Below are 9,072 nucleotides of genomic sequence, written 5' to 3'. Positions count from 1 at the left end.
TTTTTTTTTTTTTTTTTTTAATGTGTGTGTTCGCGCGCTCGCGCGCTGGCGTGTGTGTGGTGGTGAAACCCAGGAGTGCGCGAAGATTTTCAGGGTCAAGGCACAGCCACAGGGGAGGGGGCAAGTTAAGACTAGTGGGCGGGGGCGGTGGCCTTGTAGGTCCTGGGCCAGAGTGGCCAGGAGCAGATCGCCAGAAAGCTGGTATTGAGCGCGTTCTGCCCTGCGCTTCCTGCATTTCGTCCCATCAGTATAGTTCGTGTTTGGCACAGCTGTTTTGGTCACTACACTGTCCGTGCCTTCCTCCCCTGCTATAGTGTTATTTTGACCCAAGGAAGTCTCGAACATTGATTGTTCAAATAGTATAGCGCTGTGAAGACTTCATGATTGTCAACGTGGAGATCCCGTGAGGGGTACGGGAGCTCAAGGAAAGAAAGGCGCCGCGCCGCTTGGGCGGTTTTGACGACTATCTATCCCTGGGCTGGCGGGTCCTGATTACTATTCGTGGAATCCTCTACATTATCCTTGACCTGAGTTGCAAGATGTCTAAGGATGAGAAATCTCCCTAATGTGAGACCTAATCTCATGTTATTTGGAGCTAGGGTGGCCAAAGGTACATGACAGTTTTGCGCTTTCACAAAGCAAGAAACGGGCCTCAGTGTCCCTTCAAAATGCTTTTGACGCGGCCAGGGAAGCGCTTCGCGTGGCAAAGTGCCATCGCAGGCAACAGGCATCGTTCCGACCCACTCTGGCGCGAATAACGCGGGCCAGCTGTCCCCCGAGCCACATCAGAAAGGGCTGATTTTATTCCAGCCCCAGAGCAAGCTTTTGAAAGCGCATGAGTTCAGTATGAGCACCACCTAATTATTAAATATATATACGATGTGTATAATTAGAATTTGTGTTGATTCTTGGGGGCAGGAAATTTTGGTTTATATCTACCCACTTCCCCAATAAATCTATTATTTCTCCAAATTTCAACATATTTTACATATGGAGAAGCAAAGACAAATTCAAAGAGAATAAAAATTCAGTTTCTATAAAACTACTGTAGGACCCAGGATTTCTGGAACATGGAAAATATGCACATAATATTATATTACATATTGTGTTACATTACATTTGTAAGTATATGTTACAAATTCTCTTTAAAATAATGAAAAGCACTGTTTCAGCTACAGGCCTTTTTTTTCTGGCTGAAGATTTAAAAAATCTCATTTAATGGTTCCTCTGTGTTAATTAGCTAATCACGTTGTTATTATTACTATTATTACATTTAGAATATACTAGTCTAGAAAGCCTGGAGAGTTACAGATGAGCAAGTCTGTGATTTCCTGCTTGAAATGGGCTTTCCTTTTGCTGGCTCAATATTACTTATAGCCAGGGGAAGAGAGGTAAAAAGTATTTTCACGTGTCCCAGCCACACTTTAAAATCCAGGCACTCCTTTCCAGAAACAGGAATAGAAAAGAAAGCCAAAGCAGTGGCTTAAGTGAACATGTCAGGCAGCACCCTCCTTAGATTGGGTGGGCAAATAACAGAGCCTTCCAGCCTGTTTGCTGTTTGATTTCAATTACACCCCAAGCTTCATGAAATCCAAATGAGACATTTATTGAAAGGTGCCTGGTTTTATGTGGCTCAACTGACAGTGTATTGGAATACATTGAACAAAAACATCAACATTGGGGAGGAAACATGGAGACCCTTTGGAACCCCAGACCCAAATACCGGCTGGATTAACTCAAATCTTGCATCTTTCAGCCTGAGATGGAGCAAGCAGGAATCTTTAAAGGCTACCGGGAAGCCAACGCCAAGTCTGCGTGTGAGCATATTAAAGATCTCACGCTGTATTGTTCTGGGGAATAATACCAACTTCATGCCACTGTCTTGGTCGAAGTTATTGCCAACTTGACCAGATGACCTCTTTATCTCTTTCTCCCCCTTAAAGGTAACTACTATCCATACATTGATCTTTTAAAAGCAAAACTGAAAAGCATTTGGTTGGAACAGGACTATTATACATTGAATACATTTACACACATATGGACACGTTACAGAGGTGAGTTATAGATGAGTGCAATGATATATGGCTTACCTCTCCCCATGTGCCACCCACCCCCCACAACCAAGGGGGCCCATATAAATGTCCCAATAAATACTATTATTTTCACCCCCACTAAAAACGTGTTATCAAAACACTGTCCATGTTATTCAAACACTTTGTAAATTCTGAGCAGACTTGCTGCCGGTTCTCCTTTTAACCCTAGGAAAACATTCCAACATTAACCGGTCACCAGCGCTTCGCCTGGACTCTGGGAAAACGTCAATGGGTTTTTTGTGGTGAGTTGGTCCTTTTACTATTTATCTATGGCCCTTTCTTTGTTGATGTTACATTTTATTTCACCATCTCAGGTTCACTCTTTGGCCCTTTGTTCTCTGATGGCCAGATCTGCCACCTCTGCTGTACTTTCCAAAAAGGGAGGGAGCTTTAATCACCTTTAGGTTGTTCATGTTTCTTTCTTTCTTTTTTTTTTTTTAAAGAAAATGTCCCATAAGATAAAACATCTTGGCAAAAACAAGCAGTGTTGATTCTGCTGACAACAGCAAGATACTCCCACCAAAAAATTCACTTTTACAAGAATTTTTAGAGTTTATATTTCACCATGACACTAAAATACACTGACTAATTGCTTTACAAAAACAAAAACAAACAAACAAACAAAACCCCAAACCAGAGCTACAAATGTGACGTGAAGTGTTATATTAAACCCATGGTATTTTTTTCAACAAAAATGACCAATTTAAACTATTATCTTTGCTCTAAGTCTATATATCTATATTGCTAATGCACTTTGTGGTTCACTGTTAAAATATGAGGAGGTGAAGGAATCCTGAAATGGAAGTTAATAAACACACTAATAGTTGCTTATTACAAAGATAAATTATCTTTTCCTAAAGACTGAATCAAGAATCTTCAGCAATAGCACAAAATCATGATTTACCTTTTTGATGAAAGTATTTTTTAAGCTGCTAATGAATTTCTGTATTTAGCTGCTGTTTTATCATCATCATCATCATCATCATCATCTTTTTCTTCTTCCTCATCATATATATGGGAATATATAATAATAAGAAAAGCCACATTAGGCAAAGAAAGTAAAACACTCTCTGGCTGGGCACGGTGGCTCAAGCCTGTAATCCCAGCACTTTGGGAGGCCGAGACGGGCGGATCACGAGGTCAGGAGGATCGAGACCATCCTGGCTACCACGGTGAAAACCCCATCTCTACTAAAAAAATACAAAAACTAGGCCGGGCGAGGTGGCGGGGTGCCTTAGTTCCCAGCTACTCAGGAGGCTGAGGCAGGAGATGGCGTAAACCCGGGAGGCGGAGCTTGCAGTGAGCTGAGATCTGGCCACTGCACTCCAGCCCGGGCGACAGAGCGAGACTCCGTCTCAAAAAAAAAAAAAAAAAAAAAAAAAAAAAAAAAAAAAAAAAAAAAAAAAAGAAATAAACACTCTCCAAGAAAGTGTATTTTGAGAACAGTGTATTTTGAGAACGTTTAGCTAATTGTTGCTACATTATATATGAAAGTTATACGGGGCTCCATCTGTCTTGCTCATTTTTCTACCCTGAAAAGCCTGGAGCACAGTAGGTGCTCATCAGTTAAATCAGAAGACTTACTAAATCTGTGTGCTAGGACAGCTAACATAGGTTAGGGACAGTGTCAGGTCTTAGCCTTTATAACCACAAGGACTGAAGTAAATTTTTTTCCTAAGAGAAAAAGAAAACAAAGATCTTTCTAAATTAATAGACCTGACATTTTCATCTTTTTCAGTCTTTAAAATATATCATTTTTAAGACCTTTTCTATCTCAAGGGTCTTACATTGTTGCACAGCTTTTGTCTGTATGTTCATGCTAAGCTTCTTCCTAGCAAAATAGAAAAAAAGAAAAGTTAGTGCTGAAATTGTAGTACAGTTGTTAAGGGAAGCGAACACCAAGTCACCAAGGAGAAATGTTTACCTGAATGTATGTTACTAACAGAGTTGACAGTCTATGAAAATTAATGTTTCAACAAAAGGCACCCCTATGATACAGGTGCAGCAAGATGTCTACACAACAGGTGGGCAGAACCCAAATCCTGTTGACCAAGGCTTCAATATGACAGGGGTAGCTGGAATCGCCCATCCAGACCCTATGTGAGAAAAGTAGGGAGAGGAAGTTTGGGTTGGGGGAATTACTCAGCAAAAATGAGTAAGCCCATAAGATAACCAAGTGAGAAACAGTGAGAGGGAAGGAGAAAGGAAGGAGAGACAACAGGATAGAAAACCGACGCCGTCATTTCTTAAAGGTCTCCCTTTTCAGACTTCTAAGAGAAAACAGAATCTTGTATTCAGAATTCTATGTATTTGTGGCGGTAACCTTTAGTATCTTTGCGAGTCTGGGCAAGCTCTTTAACTTCTGTGTGCATTTTCCCACTTGTATAATAGCAGCATAATTAATATGAAGCAATTAGAATAGTACCTGGCACCTACATAGGAAGTCTTTCCTGCTACTCGCCATTACACTTACACTGAGCTTACTTTTTACCCTTCTTACTAAGATACTGGAGCTAAATGAGGATAAATAAACCTTAGTCTTTTTCCTCCCGGGGATTCCCAGTCCGATGGGGGAGGCCAGGAGCAAATAGGTCAAAAGCAACTTGAACCAGGGGTAGGAAGCAGGAGTGAGTCAGTTAGAACCAAAGAGAGTCCCCAGTTACTCTCTAGCAGCTCTTTTTTATTTCCCCGAAAGGGGAAATCAAGTGCCCTCCCGGTGAGCTCGGCTGGAGAGGTGCACTTCAAAGCGAGGCGGCCGGGGCGCCCTAACCAGGCTGTGCCTTCCGCCCCCTCCAGGCGGCCATTAGCATTCTGTTTTTCCCAAGGCCTCCAGTATCTCCCGCCACCCGCTGGGATTTTGCCGTTCCGGCCGATTACTTGTCAAAGAAAGAAAATAGGGTATTTAGCTCAGCTTTTGTTCTCCACCTACTTGGTTAAAGGCCTGACCACGAAGGAGTTAAGTGAGTAGTCGGAAGCCTCCCGCAGGGTTCTCGCTCCAGGAGAAGGCACCCTTAACTCGACGTCCAGAAAGAGAGGCCATCTGGATCCACTCGCCGTGGGTCCCTGCGGGCCTCAGTGGCGGCATCTGCAAATGAAGGGGACAGAACAAGTGCAGAGCAAGATCTACCGCAGAGAGCGGCTGTCGAGGGAAGTCCGGAGGAGGCCCAGAAGGCCATGCCGGCCTGGGCTGCTTAATCACTCGGCAGGGGCCGGGACGGTCCCTGGAACTCCCTCCCCCACAGATTATGAAGGAGCCACAGTAAAGACGTATCCAATGGGCAACAAAGAGCAGCTAGGATCATTTTCCCACCACTTAGGGCTGACTTTTCAAGAACAGAGTTTATCTGCAAATCCACAAAGGAGGAGAATAAGAAAAGAAGCAGCAGCTGACTCTGCTCTGCTTTACTTGTATAATCTTTTAAAAGAAACAGCACCCTAAACTGTTATAACCCATTTTACAGAAGACTAAAGTGATGCTTAGAGAGGCGAAGACCCTGGCTCAGAGCACCCAGCTGAAAATGGTAGCCTGGGGATGTGAATTCGAGCGGTCTGGGCTGCGGGGCTCCTAGTGGGGGGATTAAGTACGTGTGAATGGGGGCAGGGGCGGGTCGTTGTTTTCTCTGAGGAAGGGTGAGGGCAGACGTAGGCTATGGAACGGGCACCCTGTGAATCTTCGGAGGAAGCCAGCGAACAGCATTCAGTGCCCATCTACAGCCAGTGGACCTTCAGAATGAGTCTCTGGAGGAAACCAGGCTCCATGACTCCTCTGTAAATCCCAACTTTGGGGTAGAATCGGTCATCCTTGCTTGGCATAATCACGACATGGGTTGTCCATTCTCTAAGTGCTGGAGCTGGGCCAAGCCCTTGGCATACATCATCCTATTTAGGCTCTCACTCCCACCTCTTGAAGGTAGGTGCTTTCAGCATCTTCGCTTTACAGTTAAGAAAACCCAGGCTCAGAGATATAAAATAACTTGCCTGAGGTTACACAACTTGTAAACCTTAAGTCCAGGAGGACCTAGAAGATGGAGGAGGCGGTACCTTCTGCCTGGAACTCTGAAATCTTTAACAGAAAACTGATCCCCTAGCCCCGAGCTTTTACTGAGGGGCGATCCGAAGAGAGAGTCTCGGCGAAGCAACAGCCAGTTCTCTCCCTCATCTCCTTCCAGATAAATTTCCTTTTCTCCTACTCCTCGCTGGGGTTCGCGGTGCCCCTGCCTGCCGCATGAAAGCGCGCTCTAAAGCTAGGGTTTGGGGACTTTAGGAGCGCTTCTCGTCTCCCCCTAGACTTTTGAAGCCTTCGAATTGCGCAAGGGTTGGGAAGCGAGAAGGTTCCTCTGGTCTCTCCCTCCTCTGAGCTCGGAACCTCGGCGGACGCCCTAATCCCGAAATACTCCTCTCTGGGATTGCGCACTTGCCAGCACAACCACCAACTCAGAGGAGTCTTTTAGGGCTCCGAGCGCGTGGCGAATGCTCCCCCCGTGATGCACTGTCGCTCCCATCCACGCCCTGGTCCGCGCAGCCCAGGAAAAGAAAAAAAAAAAAAAGTCCACGTAGGGGCTCAAACCCAGGCGTCGGACGCTGCAGTCAGGGAGGGCTCTCTTACGGGCTGGGTTCCCGGCGCTTATTACGCGGAGAAGGATAAGGGCGATGGTTTCGCAATCCCACCCCTTCCTTTGTCCTCCTCCCCACCCCCAGCCTTTGACGGCTTAGATCTCCAAATGCAGTCGGGGTGGCACTCAGGTATTCGAGAGCCTCAGTTTATCTTATCACCGCCCCCTACAAATACACATCCATTCCAGGTTGGTTTCTGGGAAAAGATACGTGGGTAGGGGACCCCACATATTTCCTCTCACCCTCGCTCTTTGGTCCTTGACGCCGAGAGTCTTCTCTGTTTCTCTGTACCCTTAGGTCATCTTCCAGAGCAGAAGTTAATTTAGACACCTTGATTCTAACGACTGATAATACTTACCTACATATATGAATATATCAACAATACATTTTATGTAGTATATATTATATAGCATAAAATCAATATATACTTAACGTACTTGCATGAGTTTAAAAAAAAATCCCAGCAACCCAAAACCCACCAGATTGCCAACTCTTGCACCTCCCAATTCCTCGAAGTGAAGGCAATCACTTTTAGTTTCTCCTGTATATTTCTGGGGCTATAATGTTACGTTTGCACCAGCAAGTACGTAAACACACCTGAATTTCTCTTTATCTGTCCCCCATCCATCTGCACGCTTTTATACACTCTATTCACCACCTTGCTCTTTTCACTTATAACAAATCTTTAAGTTAGTTCCTTGGAGATGTCAGAGTTTTTGCTAGCTTGGCACATCCCGGGCTCACAGTTGGCGGGAAATGGCTTAAAAATTATATTGGTGCTTTGAGGCCTTTCCTTACAGCTTCGTGCGCCCACAATCTGCAGCCCTTTCCCCGGCGAGCAGCCGGCTGTCCCGCATCCCCCGGAAGCGAGCAGCGGGTGGAAAGATTTGCGCCGCAGAAGACGCAGCGCTCCCTTGCTCTGCGTGTGCGGAACCCAGCTGTGAGAGTTTCCCTTTCTCTGAGACTCCTTCATTGTTTGTCCTCTGAGACCCCAAAAGCAGGTAAACAAGCACTCATACCCTGCCCTGTGATCAGAAGCTCGTGGGCCAGGGAGCGATCTGCTAGATCGTCCCAGTGCTGCCTTAGGTCAGATCAAAGCGGAGGACCTAGAGGGGACCGTCAGCCCCATTAACACCCCGCTCTGCTTGCCAGCTGCGGCCTGGATAGGGTTGGGCAGGTGTGGGCCAGGAATTGCTTGTTACCTAACGTCCAGGGATCGACCTCATCTGAAATACTTCCTGAATTCTCCTCGGTCCCAGTGGCAACTCTTGAAGATGCTGAAGCTCCTTCTCAGAAGTCGCACTGTAAGATTCAGTTGATTCCACAATATTAGAAAACACTCGTTGACCGAGTATGTGTGTCAGGCAATGCACGAGGTTCTGGGGTACAAAAGTGCATGATGTTGGATCCGGACAACATCAAGTCAACAAATAAGAGAATATCAGAATATCAGTCAAACGGGGTAAGGCGGTGATTCTCAATCTTGGCTGCATATTAGAATAATCTGGAGAGTTCTTAAAAATCCTGATGCCCAGGTAGCACCACGGACAATTAAATCAGAATTTCTGGCGGTGAGACAAGGCATCAGGATTACTTAAAGATCCACAGGTGGTTCCAATATGCAGCAAAGTTGGAAAGTCACTGGGCTTGTGGGTTGTGGGAGGCTCTTTATGGAGAGGTGACATTTCAGCTGAGACAGCAATAGGGAGGTGGCAGTCAGGAGAAGGCGTGTGGGAACACCCTGTGACCAGCCCCGAATCTGCTGATGCTCTGGGATTGGCAGTGGGGGAGGGAAAAAGAAGACATTTGACAAGTAGAAGGAAATATATGATGCAGAGCATCTAGTCACAGTTCACTGGATCCCTGGGAAGTCTGTCAATTGCCCAATTCCATAGGGAAGCTTTAAACAACACTAAAAATATCTAATTTTAAATGATGAAATTTTACACACAATTTTAAAATTAAATAATGCATGAAAATATATGAAAAATAGAATAATGCTAGAAAGCTTTTGACAGCAATTTCATGAGGTATTACGTGAGGACATTTCAACAAATCTAAGATGCCATCCATTGATATGCATCACTGATGTGTTTACCACAAAGAAAACAAAAGCTGTGTCCTAGAATTTTAATTTTGTGTTTATTGAAATAATTTTTTTTAAAATTGGGTCTCATTCTGTTGCCCAAGCTGGCTTGCATGATCTTGGCTCACTGTAACCTCCACCTCTCAGGTTCAAGTGATTCTCCTGCCTCAGCCTCCTGAGTCCTGAGTAGCTGAGATTACAGGCACACGCCACCATGCCCTGGTATTTTTTTTTTTTTTTTTTTTAGTACTAGTAGTAGAGATGGAGTTTCACCATGCC

Source organism: Rhinopithecus bieti, unplaced genomic scaffold, assembly GCF_001698545.2.
Source record: "Rhinopithecus bieti isolate Rb0 unplaced genomic scaffold, ASM169854v2 scaffold_60, whole genome shotgun sequence".
Lineage (NCBI taxonomy): Eukaryota > Metazoa > Chordata > Mammalia > Primates > Cercopithecidae > Rhinopithecus > Rhinopithecus bieti.
This window is presented reverse-complemented; position numbering follows the sequence as displayed.